The following is a 22358-nucleotide window of genomic DNA, read 5'->3' as shown; positions in this document are numbered from 1 at the left end:
CAGCACTTTAGTCAGATCATGTGCTTTATAAATAAATGTACATTAACATTGACATGTGCGTCTGCTCCAGAGGTCTTGACCAGAACTACTGCAGAAACCCAGACCACGAAAGAAAACCCTGGTGTTACACAACTGATCCAGGCACCCGCTGGGAGTACTGCAACGTGTCGATCTGTGGAGATGAGCCCCATCCTGGTCAGCACAGGTTTTTGGGTTTTGTGTCAAAAAATCTGATTGAAGAAACAATCCGGCTTTGGCCTGTAATATGAACAAAATCCCAGGAGCAAAGTGAACAAAGCCCTACTCTCTTGTGTGTCTCGTGAGTTCTGATCCAACTTGTGCTTTAATGTTTAACTTTTGACTGAAGACTGTAAGGAAGGGAATGGCTACACCTACCGGGGTCCGACATCAAAGACCATCACAGGAGTGACCTGTCAAGCTTGGGCCGCCCAGAACCCCCACGTGTCCAAGTTCAGTCCTGTAACACACAGAGACAAGGGCTTGGAGTCCAATGTAGGTCACAGAGTTTGTTAAAGGGATGGTTATCAGACAGTCACTAATTATCACTTTTAATAACGTGCTTTTGTTTGAATGACTCTGATTGGCTAGGAATGCAGAAATCCTGATAATGACATCAATGGACCTTGGTGTTACACTACAGACCCTAGTAAGAAGTGGGACTACTGTCAAATCCCAGACTGTGGTATGTGGTCTATCTCTTTTATAGTTACTGAGCAGTTCTCCCTCATGAGAGACTATATTGAACACCTTCTAACTACACAACTCACATTTCAGTTTCACAGTTGTTACTGAATTGTTTACAGCAGTTACTGCAATAGAAGCTGGAAAATGCTTTTTTATTACTGTGTTTCGGTATCAGACACTGACCTGAGTTGTGGACAGCCGCTAGTGAAACAAAAGCGCTGCTTTGATCGGATTGTCGGTGGATGTGTCTCTAATCCTCACTCCTGGCCTTGGCAGATCAGCCTTAGAACCAGGTCTGTCACCTTAATCATTGTGTGTGCCACCTTTAGTGTGCGTGTGTGTGCTCAATATCTATAGTGTGTGTGTGTGTGATCAATACATGTAGTGTGTGTGTGTTAAGATTGCTCACTTTTGAGTGTATATTCACTTTTACACATTATAGGCCATTTACAAATACTTTGTTTTCTTTTATGATCTATGGTATATATTTATAATATATACATTTTTGGGAGTACAAAAAATGCCACTGCTATAGTACGATAAATACAAACTTAAATACAGTAATCAGATATTTTTTTATGTGCAAAATTGTAAAAAATTGATGTAGAGCATTTTGAGAAACTGTGGCTTTGTTTCACAGCTCTGGTGTTCATTTCTGTGGTGGAACATTAATCGACAAGCAGTGGGTTCTGACAGCAGCCCACTGCCTGGAGCGGTGAGTCACAGTTTGTGTCTTCTTCAATGAAAATTTTGTTGTTCTAAAATTCAGTTTGCTGATATTTCCCCATATAATTACTGTGCAAACGATGAACACCTCTATCTCCAGTTCCACTAGACCTTCTGCCTACAAAGTGCTTCTGGGAATTCATACAGAGGCAGGAACTGAATCCTCCAAACAGGTCAGAGACTTGGAAAAGATTGTGCTGGGACCAACAGGAGCAGATATCGCACTTCTCAAGCTAGACCGGTGAGAATGCATGTCATAGGATGGTCTTCACTGTAGGAAATTAATTGTTGGAATTTAATCTTGATTGTTGAGGCTAAAATAACATTGCTCTATGTAACTGATAACTCATTAAAAAGGGACTACTTCTGCTATTCCTCATACCTAATAAAATTATTTCCCACAGTCATATGTGACAAACAGGATTATACAAAAATAGTAGTGTAGTTTTGTGTCACACACTGCCATTTATAGCAACTAAAAACAAATGAAGAGGAATATACTTCACATTTTATTTGCCCAGTGGTTTCATTTTTATTTCTGACTGTGAGCATGTTTGCCCACAAACCACCACAGTGCATTCAACCATGCAGCTTTTTACATAGTGATAAAAACCACTGTGGAACACAGAAAGCTGATGTAATATTTCTTAGAAATTAGGTGATTTTTTTAAAGTCAGGGATTAGCAAAGGTTCACTGAACACTGAAGAATCTCAACAAAATATTTCAAACTCCTTGCCATCCAGTTGATGTCAGATTGTAGAAAATGTCCTTATTATATTTTTGTTTAAAAAAATCCCTGTTTTGCAAATCAACAATAAAGACTCTCTCTCTTACCTCAGGCCTGCACTGATAAATGACAAGGTGCTGCCAGCATGTTTGCCTGAGAAAAAACTACATTGTCCCAAGTGGAACTGAGTGCTATGTGACAGGATGGGGAGAAACACAAGGTATGTTACGTAAAAACCTATGGCTATATGTAGGCCTTCTTTATTTGTATTTTTGTAATTCATAACTAATGCATGTTAGTTATGTTTCAATGGCCCTCACATGTAAGTGGATCCTAGGGAGAAATATAAAGGAAAATACAGAGTGTTGTTTCAGCTGTTGCTAGGTCCACTGATGATCTGCACATTAGTCCAGGCACAGGTCTTACCCCAGATGCCCTTCCTGACCCTCCTACTTCATGTGGGCTTGGGACTAGCACTTGGGACTAGGTGAAAATAATGAAAAATAGCAGCAATGCTCAGTACACACACACAGAGATAGCGGTGTAAATACACACACAACCGGTAAGCTACTCTCACCCATTACAGTGCAGGAGCCCTTCTTATATAAAACACATGAAAATAGATATAGGGTCATTCAAAGTCTGAATTTATTGATGATAAATGATTATGAACACTCGCTCAAACACAGTCTCTCCTTTGCTCTGAACTGTTTTATGCCACTCTCTCCCTTAAGGCCCCTCTAGAAACCATTCATGTGGAACTAGCAGTAAATCTTTGATAAAAATATAAATGAGCTACAACTAATATACTTAAAATATAAATTTTTTTTCTCGCAGAGAGAGAGAGAGAGAGAGAGAGAGAGAGAGAGAGAGAGAGCACAAGGCAAAGAGAGAGCACGAAGGCGAGAGAGAATGAGCACGTTGGATGAAAAGAGCACGGCAGCTCTAACAGCTGACTGAACCTTGTTATTATCAGTGATATGCGTGCACGACATTATGTGAGTTAGCCGTTATGTTGTTATGCAGTAAGCATTAACTTGTGAAAGGAACAATACTTTGTTAAGTGGAGTGAAGTAAGGTTCACCAGGAACTAGTTATGTTTAGCCTGCAGTATAATATTTTCATGTTAGACATGACAGTGTTCAAGAGTTCATGGAAATGCATTTGGTTACCATGAGATTTAGTTAATTAATTGTGTGTATTAATGTGGTAGTTATGAACAATCTATTCTCTCTTTATTTGTTTCTGTAGACCATATCAGAATATCCTCAAATCAGCTACCTATCACCCTCATATCTACCTCCCATATTCCACCTGCCATATCAATAGACATGTTCATATTAAGTCACCTGTTGTCATACTCTCTTGTAAGCATTCTGGTTCAGCCTAAGAGGGTGTGAGACTGTATCAAAGAAACAATAATAGTTTTCTGGATGAGCTGCCGTTATTCAGTAAACCTTCCTAACTTTACACGGACTCTTGTGTCTTCCTGGGCTCTAATAGGCCTTCCCAGTCTGATGTCTATCTATGATTAAGTGAAACCAGTTTTTAGAGTGGGATTGAGATAACCACACTGAAACCTTCACCACACAAACCAAATTTAAAAAGATAAAATTGTCGGTTATTAATATTGATATTGGCTATTCCAAGGTGCTAATTATTGGTGCATACCTACTTTAATATCTACATTAAAGGCAATATCAGTGATTGTGGGGAAGTGCAGTTCTCTTTGGTTTATTGAGAAGCTCAGAGTATTTTAAGGTGGAATGTATGTTTGAGGAGAAAAATAATGTTGTTTGTACGTGGCTGAAGTTAAAATGTTTTGTACGTATTCATTTGCTGTTTGAATTACCACAGAAACATGTTTGTAACTAGTTATTTATTTTTCTTAGCACTTTTTCATGCAGTTTGCAGCCCCCCAAATGTAGAATCAGTTTGTTTACTGAGACCAGGGTTTTGTAAAAAATTTTCAGTACACAAACAGTCTGGAGAGAAGCAGATGGTGGGAACATGTTCTGAATTTTCTAAAAGTGTTGATTGCAATCGTGTATGTTGTTTATAATATTTACAAGTTTACAAAATATATATTTAGAGAATTGTTCTTAAAAATGTTCTTTAGGGTTGTGAATGTTGGCACAAAGAACCCTTTTTTACTCCTTTATTCATGAGATTTAATGTTTTCTATGAATCTACTATTAGTTACTCTTTCTCTCTTTCTGTGTTGCTCTTATTTTCTTTTCTCTGTTGATGTGTTTTTCAGGAACGGGTGGGTCAGGTATTTTGAAGGAGACTGGATTTCCAGTTATTGAAAACAAAGTGTGTAACCGTCCAGCGTACCTGAACAACCGGGTGAAGGACCATGAGATGTGTGCAGGAAACATAGAGGGAGGAACCGACAGCTGTCAGGTAAGTATTTAAATAAAAATAATAATGATAACTATATATCTACTTCACTCACTCTCATGTGCTCACACTCATCCACTGATTCAGTCACACATCTAGCAACTCAAACACTGGACCAGTAGCAAAGCCAATACAAACAATACATAGACGTGTGTATGTGCAGAGGAACAAGCAGCCAATCAGGATGCAGTTGTCAGAATCCTGACAGTGAGGTCGGATTAGTGCACTGAATGTATCAGTCTCTCTATCAACCAGTGGGCAGACTGTCTGTGGCTGAGTGACTAGTGCACACAGAGACTTTGGTGCATTATAAGACAGTGCTTCACACTGTCATGCCCTTGTCCTGTCGTGTCTGTTTTCCCTGCCGTGTGCTCTCTTAGCACATGGCTCTGTTTGTTATTGTCCATGTCTCAGCCCATGTCCCGCCTTTGTTCCTCTTCCTCTTCAGTGTCATTTGTAATCCGTCCCCCTCATTATCTGTCTCAGGTGTGTCTTGTCTGTGTTATGTATATAAGTTCCCTTTTCTCACTTCCTCTTGTCGGTCATTCATTTAGTTTCCTCTGTCATTGATTTGCTCTTCAGTCTGTCTGTTTCTCTCCACCTTTGTTTTGTGCTCTCAGGTCTGTCTGTCTTGCCTACTTCTCATGCCCTCCAAGTCAGTCTTTGTATCTCTTTTGTCTTTTGTCTGTGTGTGTTCAAGTTTAGTCTGCTTTAGCTCTTCCTTGTTTAGTTCTCTATTTGGTTCTCTGTCTAGTTTCAGTCTGTTTAGCTTTCTCTGTTTAGGTCTCTGTTCAGTTCTCTCTGTCTAGGTTTGTCTTTCTATCTCTATGTCTAGGTTTAGTCGGTTTAAGCTCTCTCTGTTTAGATTTCTGTTCTGCTCTATCTGTCTAGGTTTGTCTGTCCAGTTCCCTGTCAGTCCAGTTCCTTCTCTCTAAGCCCCTCTGTCCAGGTCACTTTGTCCTAGTCTCTCTGTGTCAGTCTTTCTTTGTTTAAGTATTCTGTCTGTTATGCTAGTCTCTTTTTGTTTGGTTATCTTATGTTTCAATAAAGTCACTGTGTTTTAGCAAGTGCGTCCACCTTCGTCAGTCCACCCCGCATTCCTGACACACATTAATGACACTGTGCCCATGTTTATACAAAACATACACTGAAATACAATATAATAAATATTTCAGTATACATTTCATGTATTTAAATATAAGAAATTATGATTCATATTGATTCATATTTAACACCTCTCTTTTTGTCTCTCTTTGTCAAAGGGCGACACTGGAGGTCCCTTGGTGTGTTCCTCTCAGAACACCTTTGTTCTACAGGGGGTCATTTCTTGGGGACTTGGTTGTGCTAACGCCATGAAGCCTAGAGTATTTACCAGAAGTAGTATATATCCTACACCTTCTGTCAAACACCTCTGTGAATGATTTATGACCCCTTGATTTATGACCCCTGATTTATGACCCAGGTGACAGGTCAGTACAGGATGTCCTTATATGGGCTTCCCCTCACACCTACACCCCACCCCTGACACCCTCACCCCCCAACATATTGGGGGTGTGTTGTGTTTGCATGTGTTATTTAAAATGACCCTGTGGATTTCTATGGCTAAACGCTTTTTAAAATGTCTACAGTGTGTGTAAATCAGTCTCTTTTAAGAGAATCTGCAGTTACACCAACTATTAGTTCTGAAACCAACGTTGCTTTTGCGCCAAGGAAGAAACGGCGTGGTAAAGCATTTGGTAGCAGCCCTCGCGAATATTTTAGGGATGTTAAAATTAACCTGTTTGATTCTCGGGCTTATGACGTTTGTGGGATGGTCAAAAGTGGATCAACGCCTTCCAGTGATGTCTGTTAAAAGAAACATAAGCCGACACTGAAACCACACGAAGTCAAGAAACGAACAACACGCAAGCCATCATGTTTGAGGACATTCTTCCAGCAGACTATCCCGACACCCGTGGACCTATGTGGTGTGGAAATTATCGACTGTCAGACATTGAATATACGCCGATTGACACGGGTCATGGGCTTGTAAACTACAGCTATGGTGAATCGACGGCGGTTGCCAAAGCGGTATCAGACAACAGTTTGTTGGGTCAATATGGTGATGATCTCAGTTGTGTGGACATTGCGAACCCGCATGTTTTTCGACAAGACCCGGTGGATGATTTGGCAACGTTGATGGCTAGACAACTGACAATCGCTGAAGCTCCTGAAGACAACGCTATATCTGCTCCGATTGATGTGGTGGACGGGCAAGTAAGCTCTACGGCGCTAAAACTGATAAAGTCCACTGTCGTTGTAATCCTACAACACATCATAAACAACAAGCTGAAGGAAACATGTCTTGGTTGTGAAGTGGATCACCCTAGTCAACTTCGACATTCGTGTCTGTTTGAACCTGATATCTTCTTTTTTGAAAAATACTATAAAGATATAACAAGGACATTGTTCACGCCTGCCTTAAAACAGGCCATAGCTGGGCTTCTAAAGTGTTTTGGAATAGAACTACCCCTTCTAAAAATTCAAGGATGTGTTGAAACAGTCGTCTGTGAATTACAATGCGAGCCGTACATTGTGGAAAAGCTGCAGGAACTAAGAGAAAGCCTGATTGATCAAACCTCTGAACGGTTTGTCAGCGATGCCGTTGACTGTTGGGAAGGTGATTCAAAGACTTGCAGAGCTGTTTAAGTGAAAATGGGGATAGTTTGCGGACACCAAAGTCTGTCAAAGCGTGTGCTGAAACACCGTGTGAACTGCGAATTGACACGTTTGTTGTATAAATGTATTGACGATAGTGTGGATGATTTTACACTCGTTAATAGTGTGTATGATGTCAATGTTAAACGTTTACAAAATTTCAAGAACCAAATGAATATTGTTAAATCAACATCGCATGATTGGTGTCATTTGACACAGTTATGTATAGATTCTGATGAAACAACCCTTGTGACTATTAGTAAATTACTGTCTCTCATGCCTAAGAGTGAAAATGTGGTAAAAATTGGTTATGTGCTTTGTCTATGTACATATATAATAGACATTTGTGTGATAAAACTTTCAACAAAGAAACCAATTGATGTTCGTAAAGTGATTGAAACATTTGTTGAATATCTAGTTGAGAAAAATGTAGATGTGTGTGCAAACTTTTTAGATTTCATCGATGCATTGTGAATAAAACAGTCAAACAAACAAATCTGGGGTCATTATTTTCAACAATGTCATCTATCGACACATCAAATCTTATGAGAACGGTATATTACACGCCGTCTAATTCTGGTTCATTAGGCGGTAAAAATCGTTTGAAACGGGGTGTTTTAGAGAATACAGGATTGTGTCTGTCTGATCAACAGGTTTCAGACTGGTTATCTGGAGAGGATGCATACACACTCCACAAACCCATACGACATAATTACAAAAGAAACCGGGTTATAGTATATGGCATTGACGCTCAATTCCAAGCTGATCTTGTTGATATGAGTGCGTATTCTAGGGAAAATGACGGATATAAATATATGTTGACATGTATTGACGTGTTCAGCAAATATGCGTGGGCTCGACTGTTAAAAAATAAGTCTGGTATAGAAGTCTCAAAGGCATTTGCGAACATATTAGAAGAAGGCAGAGTTCCTCAAAAGTTACAGACTGACAGGGGTAAAGAGTTTTTCAACAAACATTTTCAAAATTTAGTATCAAAAAACAAAATCACACATTTTGCTACAGGTAGTGAGCTAAAAGCCAGTGTCATAGAGCGGTTTAATAGAACGCTAAAAAGTCGTATGTGGCGTTATCTAACAGCTGTAAACTCCAAAAGGTACATTGATGTTTTACAAGATATTATGAGCGGTTACAATAATAGTTACCACCGTAGTATCAAAACCAAGCCAGCTGATGTGACGAAAGAAAACGAATCTAGCGTGTTTAAAACGCTGTATGGTGTGAGAAACAAATTAGACAAGAAAACCATATTTAAGTACAAGACTGGTGACGTTGTGCGTATTTCTAAAGTCAGGGGTCCGTTTACAAAGGGGTATGAGGAGAACTATACACAGGAGTTTTTCACTATATCAGACTGTATCCGACGACAACCACCCGTTTATAAATTGAAAGATTATGACGGTGACATTATACACGGCCGTTTCTATGAAGAAGAGTTGCAAAAAATACGCATGTCTACAGAAAAAGCATTCAAAGTTGAAAAAATTTTGGATAAAAAAAAACAGGGTAAAAAAACAATGGTTTTAGTGAAATGGTTAGGTTGGCCGTCAAAATTTAACAGCTGGGTTCCTGAAAATGATGTTGTGGACATACAAAGGCCTTAAAAGGTGTTGTACTTTGTGAACTAGTTCATTTACATCAAAGGACAAATATGGGGGACAATGGTTTTTGCGTCACACTGCCGAGCAATTCGTCTATGTCGGTATACCCCGATAATCAAATTTCTAATTATAGAACAAAACTAGCGAAACCAATCGATCTAAAAGGTGACTGGGAAGTAGGGGTGATAGAGTTTCAATACCCACGAACGTGGACAACCTTTTGTGAGATAGATGCCACATTTAGCGTCATTGATAAAAAATCGGGCAAAACAACACAAATAACACTACCTACAGGGTATTATAACCATATACCGGCATTAGTTGCTGAGATTAATATCCATCTAGCAGACCATTCAATAGGTCTTGTTTATGACCAAATAAGTCACAGGTTATTTATTAAGACGTTATCTGATATCGGTTTGATATTTAATGGTAAACTAGCCATCATCTTGGGTTTTAAACCGGGTGTGATACTAGAGTGTGTAGTTAAAACAAATGACCCGGATGTCGTACAGAAAGAGTACGCGCCACACCCTGTCGACATCTATGGTGGTTTCTACTCAATGTTTGTTTACACAGACATTGTTGATTACCAATTAATTGGTGACAGTTTTGTACCTCTGTTGAGATGTGTACATATATCAGGGAACAACCATGATATTGTCACAGTTAGATACAGTAAGCCACACTACGTGTCGACAACAAAATCACAGATAAACGATATCGCTATAGAAGTGAAAACCGATCAGAACCAGCACGTAAATTTTTCTTATGGGAAAGTGGTTGTAAAGCTACACTTTAGACCTGTAAAACAAGGAATTAGGTTTTGAAAATGGAATCTTTCAACAGACTGGCCATGGATCCTGAACGTTACGTTTCTTACTATCAAAGTCAGGCCGGAGGCCACATGCCCGGCTATACAGGTAGCCCAACAATGTATGGCGCGGGATTTGGTGGGATTTTTAGAAATTTATTCAGAATGGCTATACCGTTGTTCAAGAAGGGTTTTAATATAGCCAAACCACATCTAAAAACAGCTGCTAAAAACATTGTAAGCGATGTTGTCAGTAACGGTCTGACGCGTATGATGGCACACAATCAAGATGGGTCGGGTATGTTGGTGATGGCTCGAAAATCTGTGAAACGACCCCCTGGTAAGAGGCGTGGCCGTCCTGCTAAGAAAACCAAGCTTGAGATGAAAAAACACATAGTGTCAAAAAGAAAGCGTAAGGGGAAGCAGACAACAACATCGACCTGTAGGAAACCTGTTAAAACCATTTTCTGATCATGGCTCTACTTCATCGCATGTCTGAGGAGTGTATTAAATCAGAACTGGACTTGTTTACAGTACCTTTAACACAAACCGCTATTGAGAAAAACACTTATGTCGAAATTCCGCCGCTGTCAGCAATATCCGACACTGCCCCACTGGAGTTTTTCATAGCCGGCCATGGTGAAGATTTAATATCGGACACCACACATGAATGTTACATACAGCCGATCAAAATAAAAGAACCCAGTAATTCCTACATCTTTTTCGACTTTGAGACACGCTTTGAAAATGGAAAGCATGAAGCTAATTTTGTCTGCGCTATTACATATGATGGTACAGAATTCACTGCAGAAGGGTCTGACTGCATAGAAAGGCTTATGAGAAAGTTTAGACAGCTCAAATATCAAGGGTACACATGGTTAGCACACAATGCGGCCGGTTTTGACAATTTTCTATTATTGGAATATTTTTCTAGTGTGGGTGTCGCTGTCAAAATCACCATGATGGGGTGTAGACTGATCTCCATGTATGATGAAACATACAAACAACGTTACATAGACTCATATTCATTCATTCCAATGCGTTTGGCTAAAACAACATCAGCCTTAAATCTAACATGCTCCGAGAAAGGACATTTCCCACACAAATTCAATTTAAAACAAAATGAGAACTATGTGGGGCCATACCCTGAAAAGGGTTTTTATGGTTATGACACTATGAACGACAAAGACAAAAAAGAGTTTGACGAATGGTACGACACAGTCTCAAACGGTGTTTTTGACTTCCAAAAGGAGTTGTATGTTTACGGCAGGAACGACGTTGTTTTACTGCGCGAAGCATGTATCAAGTATCGCGAAGAATTCATTCAGTGCACAAAGCTAGACCCGTTTAATTATACGACATTAGCATCATGTTGTATGGCAGTATACAAAACACATTTTCTACCAAAAGACACGCTGGCGCTGACACACAACAACGCATACATTAACCAGCACAAGACATTCTCTAACGTCTCTATTGAATGGTTTGAGTATGTTAAGCATGTAAGAGATGTTGATGTGCACCACGCTTTAACTCACGGGGAAATGAAGTTTGGCGCATATTATGTGGATGGTTATTATGAAAAAGATGGTGTGCGAAAAGCTTTAGAATTTAATGGTTGCATGCATCATGGTCATGAATGTCGTTACAACCCGAACCAGTGCCATCCTATGTCAAAGGTCTTGTATGGTGATTTGCGAATGCGGTTTGATACCAAGGTGGAGACGCTTGTTCGTGCATATGGTCTAGAAGTTGAAGTGATGTGGGAATGTCAGTGGGCATCTGCTAAGAGGGATGATTTGGATGTTGCCACGTTCATTTCTAATTACACAGCTCCTGAAAGGCTCAAACCAAGAGACGCACTTTTTGGTGGTCGAACAAATGCGTATAATTTGTATTACAAAGCAAAGGAGGGTGAGAAGATTAGATATTTGGACTTCACTAGCTTGTACCCATTCTGCCAGGCCCGGAAGAAATACCCGGTAGGGCACCCCCAAATATTTTTCAAAGACTTTCAACCTCTTGAGGATTACTATGGTCTAGTCAAGGCAACAGTATATCCGCCAAGAAAACTCCTCCACCCTGTTTTACCATATCGTTGTAATGGAAAGTTAATGTTCCCGCTGTGCCGCACATGTGCCGGGCACGAAAACCAGTTGCGTTCGTGTATGCATAGTGATGAAGAGAGATCTATAACGGGGTCATGGGTCAGTATTGAACTAGTGAAGGCTGTTGAGAAAGGGTATGTAGTTGCAAAAATCCACGAAGTTTGGCATTTCCCAGACAGTTCAGAGACGTTGTTCTGCGAGTATGTAAAGACGTTTTTACAGTACAAGCAGGAGGCCAGTGGTTATCCAGCACATGATGTCACAGAGGAAGAGAGGGCCGAATACATCAGGGATTATTTTGAAAAGGAAAATATCCAACTGAATCCTGACAAGATATGCCTTAACCAGGCGCGTCGTTCTATTAACAAATTGTTGTTAAACAGTTTGTGGGGGCGTTTTTCAATGAGGGAAAACCTGCCCGTGTCTGAAGTGTTAACGGACCCTGAACAGTTTTCACAACACATCTTTGGTGACGGCTATGAGGTTAAACACTTTTCATTTGTGTCCGACACCGCAGCATTGATTCAGTGGTGCTATTCGGCTGGAGACAGCTGTCCAACACGCGATATTAATGTATTCCTCGGCGCATTTACAACAGCTCACGCTCGTTTAGAATTGTATAATCTAATGGATAAATTGGGAGACAGGTTGTTGTATAGCGACACTGACAGTGTTATTTTTGTTTCTCGTGAAGGTGATTGGGAACCCCCTCTGGGGCCTTATTTAGGCGATTTGACAGACGAGATTGGTGGTGGTGATTACATTACAGAGTTCTGCTCGGGAGGTCCTAAGACGTACGGTTATCTTACAGCTGGCGGTAAAACATGCATGAAAGCAAAGGGCATTACGCTAAATTCTGAAAACTCAAAAGTTATTAGACTCGACACACTTATTGACCTTGTTGATAATTATGTGACAAATCGCGATACTAGCCGACACATACTTGCTCGCGCTGACGGCATTGTGAGAAATAAAAAGAACCTCACGCTGAAAAACAAATCAGTAGTGAAGCGGTTTAAAGTTGTGTACAACAAACGTGTCCTGTTGCCTGATTTTTCAACACTTCCTTATGGGTACTAAAGACGGTCGAGGTGTGATAGATGTTGACGGGTTTGATTTTAGATTACAACACCCATTTTCGTGTGTAATAAGCGGACCATCAAATTCCGGAAAAACTTTTTTTGTAAAACAGTTGATTGAGCGTTCTGATGAGTTGATTTCAAATAAAATAGAAAATATAGTATACATTTATGACTGCTGGCAACCCCTTTATGATGAAATGTTAAAGATAAGAAATATTATTTTTGTTCAAGGGATACCAACGTCGCTATGTGACGACACACTTTTACCGCTTAACAGAAATAATTTGTTAATAATTGATGATGTTATGAAAGATGCCAGCAATAATGCCGAAGTGGAAAAGGTGTTTACACAGTATGTACATCACAGAAATTTAAGTGCCATTTACTTAATGCAAAATTTGTTTTTTCAAGGAAAGTCTAGTAGGACAATTAGTTTGAACACAAACTATCTCATATTATTTAAAAATCCTAGAGACAACAATCAGGTTTGTGTATTAGGTAGACAGATGTACCCCGGCAACACCAAATTTTTCATGGAATGTTTTCAAAACGCTGTTAGCAAGCCCTTCGGTCACCTTTTAATTGATTATAAAGCTAAGACTCCTGAAAATTTTCGTCTCAGAACAGATCTGCTTTCAAACACGCCTGTTGTTTACATTCCGAAAATACGCAGATAGATCAGTATGTCGGACAGACTATATAGAAACCTGCCGCTTCTTAAACTTTTATTTAAAGCCACACCAGCACAGAGACGTGTTATTTTACAAACGGCGTCTAATGAACTTATCTTAACTCTGTGCGAGGTTGCCCTTAATGTTCTTAATGGCACCGTGCCTCTCACATCAACACAATATCGTGAGTTAAAGAAGAAGAAGTCTGAAATTAAATTTATCGCAAATAAAAAGGTTGGTGTTTCACGGAAAAAGAAAATAATTAATCAGAAAGGCGGCTTTCTTTTACCATTGTTAAGCGTTGCTTTACCATTTATAGCAAGCTTGATAGCAGGGAGATAAACTGAAGACATGGAGTACGCTGAAAAATTATTTTTGGTACCTCAGCACCAGTTGGATAAGTTAAAGAGTGATAACAGTCGGGGCGCTGTCAGACAAATTGTAGAAAATGATTTGGACGTGTCGATCAGAGATATTTTGGCCAGGAGGGATCTCGACCCCCACGAGAAGGCCAAACTTTATACATCCGTGTTACAGAGATATTTAACCATCGCTAAACATGGTGATATGGAGACCAATACTTTAACATTGTCATTGCCGCCTGCGGATACTGTTAATAAGGAAATAAATGTTGTCGATCAGACTGGTAACAAACATTCCATAACCGATGATGTTCTTAGAAATGTATCTTCGCGAAGCAGACAGAATGTTCAGTATGTTTTAGATACAATGTCTAAATCAAAAGATGTGTCTTCCTGGAATGAATTAGGAGAATTTGTCTTAAATGGACGTACGATCCCAGGGTCACATATTCTGGACTTGGTGAAAAGCATCACCACCGCACACCGTGTTAGCGATGATCGTAGACCTCGGGGGTGGAGCGAGTTTCTAGAGGCTTTTGCTGTTTTAAACATACCTCTTTCTACCATACCAAATAAGTTTGTCAGACAAAAAATTAATTTGTTAAAAAATAAAAAGTCTGCTGATTATGCTACACCAGTGAAAGACACTTTGCAATCGTCTGTTAAGAGTGTTGAACACCCCAGATTTCTCTCCCCCGTTTTAGACAGAAGTGTTTGGTTAAACTTCTAACTGTTATATATTTTATTTTTATTTTATCTGATGTGTGATTGTTTTGTTTACTTGATTGTTTTGAATATTTTTCACAATGTTTGAAAAACTGTCATTTGTTGTTTTATTATTGTTACATGTATATTTGTAAATAAACGAACCAGAGTTGAAAATCTTTTTGAAAATCAGTGTTTTTATTCGTCAGCTTTACACTACACAGGGTTATACAATAAACATCTCTCCTTTTTGAACATGTTGTATACAAATAAACGACCTGTTCTTACAAACACACGGATACAAATGTTTCACAAAGGTTGAAACCATATTGTCATTTTTAGTTAAATTAAAACCATATTTTGACATCACTTCTTCATAATTACACAGTCTAACCATGTGGTATAGAAAAAACACACAATGTTGACCGCATGTGGTTGATGTAAAATCTTGAACTTGTCTGGTAGAATACCTCAAAGTCGTGCATGTTGTTTTAAGGAAATCACTAATAATTTTAGGGAACTTGTCATAGGTAGGTGCATTTCCAAAACTGTCAAAAAAACACCCGACACGGTCTTCACTTATGTAGATAGCAAGCCAGTGTTCGCCAGGAAGATCAGATGAGTGTGTATTGACAATAGCCGTCACAGGTAATTTCCATATACCATTTGTTGGTAATTGGTCACATGCTAACACACCGAGAAAATGTGTGTTAACAGCCACTTTGTCCATTACAGCAGACAGCTCCAACGTATTCATTAGTAATAATCCACTAAAACTTGTCTTCGGTTAGAGATTTCAATGATGCTGTCAAAAACAGCATACACAACCAAATTTACAGTATGCGGGAGCGGCTGTCTGAAACGGACCTCCAGTCTAATATTACCTGATTTGACCAAAGACACGTGTTGACCGCATTCTTCATCAGGTGTGAGGTTAAACGCATACAGAGTGTAGCCCTGTAGGAAATCCTGCCTATCAATTGGCAATGCCTGGTTTTTCAGATGTCTTCCAGATGCAAGCGCTAACTGGAAGAATTCGCGCACGGCGGAACCAGTGTGGAAATCGGGTTGGTGTGGTTTGGCTGGAAATTGTTGGCCGTCTAAATAGACCGCAAGAAACTCCAAGTTGTAATGTTTAAACGCGAAGGGGTTTTTATTATAGGCGCCTGTGAATGCATCATTATCAACCATGGCTATTATCATAGACTTAGGTAGAGTCCCCAAGAACAAATTTTCTTGGTTAGAAACACGTGTTCCAGCAGGTATGGAAAAATTTTTTAGACACACTCGGTCAATGGGGTATTTAGCCGTTGTTGACAACAATGTCTGGGCATGACCCAACCTTACAGCTGGTGACACAGATACTTTTTTGACAAATAACGATGCAGAGAGAATATTCACTTTGTATGCTAACGCGTCATGCCGCATTAGACAGAAATCATCCTTATTAAGTGTCATGCGAATTTTTATATCAACACCGTTAAGCATCAATTTCTCCTGAAAAAATATGTCGCTATGAATCGGGGTCAGCAGTTCTACCACATTACTAGCGTTTGTAAATGCGGCCCTCTTTGCCAAACCGCGATTGTTCCTTGCGGGGTTTGTTTCATCCATATGCCCTGCAGTGTCCAGATAAAAGAGGCCTGCAGAGAAGACAGTTTCCAGGGTGTCCCGACCATAGTTGGCGAGACATTCTATCATGCTACGGTATGGGTAGGTACTTGAACTCTGTGATACCAGCCTGTCTCCTAGGGACACGTCGACCTGTGAAAATATTGTAGCTCCAGGATAGTTTATCAACCCCACAGCGGCTCCGTCATCAATGTCGCTTCCGTCAGGTTTTGTGATTTTAAGACGAAGGTATAATAGTGTGTTATTTAGATCCATATAATCTTCACCATGGCCGGCTATGAAAAACTCCAGTGGGGCAGTGTCGGATATTGCTGACAGCGGCGGAATTTCGACATAAGTGTTTTTCTCAATAGCGGTTTGTGTTAAAGGTACTGTAAACAAGTCCAGTTCTGATTTAATACACTCCTCAGACATGCGATGAAGTAGAGCCATGATCAGAAAATGGTTTTAACAGGTTTCCTACAGGTCGATGTTGTTGTCTGCTTCCCCTTACGCTTTCTTTTTGACACTATGTGTTTTTTCATCTCAAGCTTGGTTTTCTTAGCAGGACGGCCACGCCTCTTACCAGGGGGTCGTTTCACAGATTTTCGAGCCATCACCAACATACCCGACCCATCTTGATTGTGTGCCATCATACGCGTCAGACCGTTACTGACAACATCGCTTACAATGTTTTTAGCAGCTGTTTTTAGATGTGGTTTGGCTATATTAAAACCCTTCTTGAACAACGGTATAGCCATTCTGAATAAATTTCTAAAAATCCCACCAAATCCCGCGCCATACATTGTTGGGCTACCTGTATAGCCGGGCATGTGGCCTCCGGCCTGACTTTGATAGTAAGAAACGTAACGTTCAGGATCCATGGCCAGTCTGTTGAAAGATTCCATTTTCAAAACCTAATTCCTTGTTTTACAGGTCTAAAGTGTAGCTTTACAACCACTTTCCCATAAGAAAAATTTACGTGCTGGTTCTGATCGGTTTTCACTTCTATAGCGATATCGTTTATCTGTGATTTTGTTGTCGACACGTAGTGTGGCTTACTGTATCTAACTGTGACAATATCATGGTTGTTCCCTGATATATGTACACATCTCAACAGAGGTACAAAACTGTCACCAATTAATTGGTAATCAACAATGTCTGTGTAAACAAACATTGAGTAGAAACCACCATAGATGTCGACAGGGTGTGGCGCGTACTCTTTCTGTACGACATCCGGGTCATTTGTTTTAACTACACACTCTAGTATCACACCCGGTTTAAAACCCAAGATGATGGCTAGTTTACCATTAAATATCAAACCGATATCAGATAACGTCTTAATAAATAACCTGTGACTTATTTGGTCATAAACAAGACCTATTGAATGGTCTGCTAGATGGATATTAATCTCAGCAACTAATGCCGGTATATGGTTATAATACCCTGTAGGTAGTGTTATTTGTGTTGTTTTGCCCGATTTTTTATCAATGACGCTAAATGTGGCATCTATCTCACAAAAGGTTGTCCACGTTCGTGGGTATTGAAACTCTATCACCCCTACTTCCCAGTCACCTTTTAGATCGATTGGTTTCGCTAGTTTTGTTCTATAATTAGAAATTTGATTATCGGGGTATACCGACATAGACGAATTGCTCGGCAGTGTGACGCAAAAACCATTGTCCCCCATATTTGTCCTTTGATGTAAATGAACTAGTTCACAAAGTACAACACCTTTTAAGGCCTTTGTATGTCCACAACATCATTTTCAGGAACCCAGCTGTTAAATTTTGACGGCCAACCTAACCATTTCACTAAAACCATTGTTTTTTTACCCTGTTTTTTTTTATCCAAAATTTTTTCAACTTTGAATGCTTTTTCTGTAGACATGCGTATTTTTTGCAACTCTTCTTCATAGAAACGGCCGTGTATAATGTCACCGTCATAATCTTTCAATTTATAAACGGGTGGTTGTCGTCGGATACAGTCTGATATAGTGAAAAACTCCTGTGTATAGTTCTCCTCATACCCCTTTGTAAACGGACCCCTGACTTTAGAAATACGCACAACGTCACCAGTCTTGTACTTAAATATGGTTTTCTTGTCTAATTTGTTTCTCACACCATACAGCGTTTTAAACACGCTAGATTCGTTTTCTTTCGTCACATCAGCTGGCTTGGTTTTGATACTACGGTGGTAACTATTATTGTAACCGCTCATAATATCTTGTAAAACATCAATGTACCTTTTGGAGTTTACAGCTGTTAGATAACGCCACATACGACTTTTTAGCGTTCTATTAAACCGCTCTATGACACTGGCTTTTAGCTCACTACCTGTAGCAAAATGTGTGATTTTGTTTTTTGATACTAAATTTTGAAAATGTTTGTTGAAAAACTCTTTACCCCTGTCAGTCTGTAACTTTTGAGGAACTCTGCCTTCTTCTAATATGTTCGCAAATGCCTTTGAGACTTCTATACCAGACTTATTTTTTAACAGTCGAGCCCACGCATATTTGCTGAACACGTCAATACATGTCAACATATATTTATATCCGTCATTTTCCCTAGAATACGCACTCATATCAACAAGATCAGCTTGGAATTGAGCGTCAATGCCATATACTATAACCCGGTTTCTTTTGTAATTATGTCGTATGGGTTTGTGGAGTGTGTATGCATCCTCTCCAGATAACCAGTCTGAAACCTGTTGATCAGACAGACACAATCCTGTATTCTCTAAAACACCCCGTTTCAAACGATTTTTACCGCCTAATGAACCAGAATTAGACGGCGTGTAATATACCGTTCTCATAAGATTTGATGTGTCGATAGATGACATTGTTGAAAATAATGACCCCAGATTTGTTTGTTTGACTGTTTTATTCACAATGCATCGATGAAATCTAAAAAGTTTGCACACACATCTACATTTTTCTCAACTAGATATTCAACAAATGTTTCAATCACTTTACGAACATCAATTGGTTTCTTTGTTGAAAGTTTTATCACACAAATGTCTATTATATATGTACATAGACAAAGCACATAACCAATTTTTACCACATTTTCACTCTTAGGCATGAGAGACAGTAATTTACTAATAGTCACAAGGGTTGTTTCATCAGAATCTATACATAACTGTGTCAAATGACACCAATCATGCGATGTTGATTTAACAATATTCATTTGGTTCTTGAAATTTTGTAAACGTTTAACATTGACATCATACACACTATTAACGAGTGTAAAATCATCCACACTATCGTCAATACATTTATACAACAAACGTGTCAATTCGCAGTTCACACGGTGTTTCAGCACACGCTTTGACAGACTTTGGTGTCCGCAAACTATCCCCATTTTCACTTAAACAGCTCTGCAAGTCTTTGAATCACCTTCCCAACAGTCAACGGCATCGCTGACAAACCGTTCAGAGGTTTGATCAATCAGGCTTTCTCTTAGTTCCTGCAGCTTTTCCACAATGTACGGCTCGCATTGTAATTCACAGACGACTGTTTCAACACATCCTTGAATTTTTAGAAGGGGTAGTTCTATTCCAAAACACTTTAGAAGCCCAGCTATGGCCTGTTTTAAGGCAGGCGTGAACAATGTCCTTGTTATATCTTTATAGTATTTTTCAAAAAAGAAGATATCAGGTTCAAACAGACACGAATGTCGAAGTTGACTAGGGTGATCCACTTCACAACCAAGACATGTTTCCTTCAGCTTGTTGTTTATGATGTGTTGTAGGATTACAACGACAGTGGACTTTATCAGTTTTAGCGCCGTAGAGCTTACTTGCCCGTCCACCACATCAATCGGAGCAGATATAGCGTTGTCTTCAGGAGCTTCAGCGATTGTCAGTTGTCTAGCCATCAACGTTGCCAAATCATCCACCGGGTCTTGTCGAAAAACATGCGGGTTCGCAATGTCCACACAACTGAGATCATCACCATATTGACCCAACAAACTGTTGTCTGATACCGCTTTGGCAACCGCCGTCGATTCACCATAGCTGTAGTTTACAAGCCCATTACCCGTGTCAATCGGCGTATATTCAATGTCTGACAGTCGATAATTTCCACACCACATAGGTCCACGGGTGTCGGGATAGTCTGCTGGAAGAATGTCCTCAAACATGATGGCTTGCGTGTTGTTCGTTTCTTGACTTCGTGTGGTTTCAGTGTCGGCTTATGTTTCTTTTAACAGACATCACTGGAAGGCGTTGATCCACTTTTGACCATCCCACAAACGTCATAAGCCCGAGAATCAAACAGGTTAATTTTAACATCCCTAAAATATTCGCGAGGGCTGCTACCAAATGCTTTACCACGCCGTTTCTTCCTTGGCGCAAAAGCAACGTTGGTTTCAGAACTAATAGTTGGTGTAACTGCAGATTCTCTTAAAAGAGACTGATTTACACACACTGTAGACATTTTAAAAAGCGTTTAGCCATAGAAATCCACAGGGTCATTTTAAATAACACATGCAAACACAACACACCCCCAATATGTTGGGGGGTGAGGGTGTCAGGGGTGGGGTGTAGGTGTGAGGGGAAGCCCATATAAGGACATCCTGTACTGACCTGTCACCTGGGTCATAAATCAGGGGTCATAAATCAAGGGGTCATAAATCATTCACAGAGGTGTTTGACAGAAGGTGTAGGATATATACTACTACCAGAGTCTCCAAGTTTGTTGACTGGATTGAAAAATCGATTAAAGCAGGTCGTTGAGTGCACATCGACACACAGACATCTATGTTTCCCCCTAAGTGAACAGTTTGATACCTTCACGGAATTTGGCAGACAATGTTATCCAGGGTGCTTCATGTTTCTCCTCATTTTACAGATGTAGGCTAATGTAGTGTTAAGAGTCTTGCCTGAGGACCCTTGCTGGAGTGACAAGGTGTGCTTGTCTAAGCAGAGAACTGAACCCTAGTCTTCTGTTTCTCTGTAGTTTATTTATTAAAGTCTAATGATGATAATGATGTCTGAAATCTGCATTCTAGTTAATGACAGTAACAACAATGATATTTCTAGTGAATTTCCCAAGAGAAGAAGCAATTAAACATGAAGAAACACTTATCTTCTGCAATGTTTTTATTTGCTCTGAATGCATCACAAAAACAGGTCAATGTTCATATTTGTAATTTTATAACTATCACAAACACTCCACTTGACCAATACATAGTCCACAGAATACAAACTTTACACCTATCAACACACAATAGAATATAAAATAAAGGTCCTCCATGTAATCCTTGTAGGGAATTGAGGCTATTCTGGAAACAGATTTACATGCTACAGAATAAAGAACTGGTGGGAAAGATGTTAGCGAGCAGCACGTCACCCTCCCCTACTCCATTTTGTTCACTTGAGTGAGAAGGGGGCGTGGTGAAGTAGCCTAATATCTTCGGATTGGACGGTCTGACTGTAGAGCTACCGCTATTGGCCAAAAACCTTCTCTATAAACATTTATGTTAGTGTAAACAATATGTCAGGCAAAGTTCATGTACCTACCCTCATCTCGAGCAGCAATGCCGAAACGTAAATGTAAGTTCTCGGATGAATTAAAAAAGAAATTCCCATGTTTTCTCATTTGTAGCAAATAAAGCCCCCCCCGCCCCAAAAAAAAAAAAAAGAGGTGTCATCTTTTTCAGCATCTCAGATCTGGTCATTCTAGAATATAATTGCTCTTGAATTGAACTCGTGAATTTTCAAGAACACGTTTTCACTGTTATTATTAAAGGTTAATAAATTCAGATTAAAAAAATCAAGCTTAAAAATGTTCAAACAATATATTTCGAAGTTGCTCTAATTCAATAGGCCAAATTCAGATACCAAAATACGAGTAAAAAAATTCAGATACACATCCGGGACACCAAGGACAACCAATCGATTCCAATCGAACCAACATCCAACCACGACTCTGAAATTGGCTACTTATTCGCCAGTTTCTTATTCGGATTTTCTTCAACAGACTTTTAAATGGAACAATACTTGGGCTGAGACGTTTCTTGGGATGATGTTTCCCAATATCACAAGTACAGACAAGAACATATGGTCTCAGGCAGTAGCAGCACCAGTCTTTTATGCAGTCTTTGTAAAATGATCTAAATTCATA

General features: G+C 39.6%; 1 pseudogene; it reads left to right on the top strand.

The window, feature by feature from the left end:
• LOC136702028 (plasminogen-like) overlaps positions 1-21290 on the top strand; it is a 34185-nt pseudogene extending 12895 nt beyond the window's left edge.
• The last annotated feature ends 1068 nt before the right edge of the window (positions 21291-22358 follow it).

Source organism: Hoplias malabaricus, chromosome 7 (genome assembly GCF_029633855.1).
Source record: "Hoplias malabaricus isolate fHopMal1 chromosome 7, fHopMal1.hap1, whole genome shotgun sequence".
NCBI lineage: Eukaryota > Metazoa > Chordata > Actinopteri > Characiformes > Erythrinidae > Hoplias > Hoplias malabaricus.
The sequence above is the reverse complement of the archived record's forward strand: the minus strand, read 5'-3'. Positions and strand labels throughout refer to the sequence as shown.